This window comes from Bos taurus, chromosome 17 (assembly GCF_002263795.3).
Source record: "Bos taurus isolate L1 Dominette 01449 registration number 42190680 breed Hereford chromosome 17, ARS-UCD2.0, whole genome shotgun sequence".
Lineage (NCBI taxonomy): Eukaryota > Metazoa > Chordata > Mammalia > Artiodactyla > Bovidae > Bos > Bos taurus.
In genome coordinates this window covers 29,530,445-29,531,721 of record NC_037344.1, presented here as the reverse complement: position 1 = coordinate 29,531,721, position 1,277 = coordinate 29,530,445, and the positions used below count along the sequence as shown (strand labels likewise).

Below are 1,277 nucleotides of genomic sequence, written 5' to 3'. Positions count from 1 at the left end.
CTTGGAAATGAACAGAGATCATTCCGTCATTTTTGAGATGCACCCAAGTACTGCCATATAAATAAATAATTTTTATTTTACATAGAAAATATGAGACTTCACTGATGATAGTGAAGTTAATATGTTTTACAATTCATAGATAAATGCAAATTTTAAAATTATTTTCAAAACTTATGTATGTTTTTATGTATACAAATATGTGTTGTATTGACTGTCACAAGGTAAAATATTTTTCTTATTGTTAGAACTAAGTTTTAAAGCTTTTGTTATAATTAGTGTCATCATATTTTGGTACTTATGCAAACAATTTTTATTTGTTCCTCAGGACTTTCTAATAACTTTTCTATCCAAGTATAGGTTGGCAACTCTCCTTCTTTGTTCCTGTGCTATCCTGTATATAGATTTTTAAAACAGTGTTATAATTTTATCTATTTCTGCAGTGTTCATGATGAGACTGGATTAGCTATTCCTTAGCAAGTATAGCTCAATGGTTAAGCACCTGAAGGCTTTCAAATCAAACCCATTAACTTACTGTGACCTTGGCAAGTTATAATCCCAGTAAGCTTTAGGTTCTTTATCTATAAAGTGGGGGAAACTATGGTAGATACCCTCGTAGGGTTATTGTGAAGATTTAAAAAAGAAAACACAACATTTAAAGGGCTTAACATATTGCCTGATATGCTCAATAAGTGATTATTCTTATTAGAAAGAAGACCAATACTAAATATATCCATTAACTAACATTAGCATAAGAGGATTTCAAGAAGGAAGGAGAGAAACAACGTTTCATAGATATCTGCAATGTGCCAGGTCTGGTTTTTTAGTGCTTTACAAATATTATCTGACATTGAAAAGTAGGATATTATTACCCTCATTTTTAGAGATATGATTATAAACTAGAATTCAAATATAGTTCTTTCTGGTTCTCAACTTTTATGTTTTCCACTCATCTAAGCTGTCTCACAGTGATGGCTCAGTGAATAAATGACAGCTGAGAGGCTGGTCCTATGCCTCTTCTCTTTCCTCCAGCAGTTATGCTACATATTTGAGTTGTAGTATTAATGTCATGCTTTTGATCTTTGGAATTAGTTTTCTAAAAAACTGGAAATCCAGAGATTGTAGTAGTCAGTTGTCCTTTACCAGTAATCTAAGAATCCTACTGCTGCTACTGCTAAGTCACTTCGGTTGTGTCTGACTCTGTGCGACCCCATAGACGGCAGCCCACCAGGCTCCACCGTCCCTGGGATTCTCCAGGCAAGAACACTGGAGTGGGTTGC

General features: G+C 34.0%; 1 protein-coding gene and 1 long non-coding RNA gene across 7 annotated transcripts in view; one reads left to right on the top strand and one right to left on the bottom strand.

Annotated features, from left to right (window-relative positions):
* LOC112442022 (uncharacterized) overlaps positions 1-1,277 on the bottom strand; it is a 53,297-nt gene that overhangs the window by 35,774 nt on the left and 16,246 nt on the right. The gene's annotated exons all lie outside the window — the stretch shown is intronic.
* LARP1B (La ribonucleoprotein 1B) overlaps positions 1-1,277 on the top strand; it is a 139,314-nt gene that overhangs the window by 132,292 nt on the left and 5,745 nt on the right. The gene's annotated exons all lie outside the window — the stretch shown is intronic.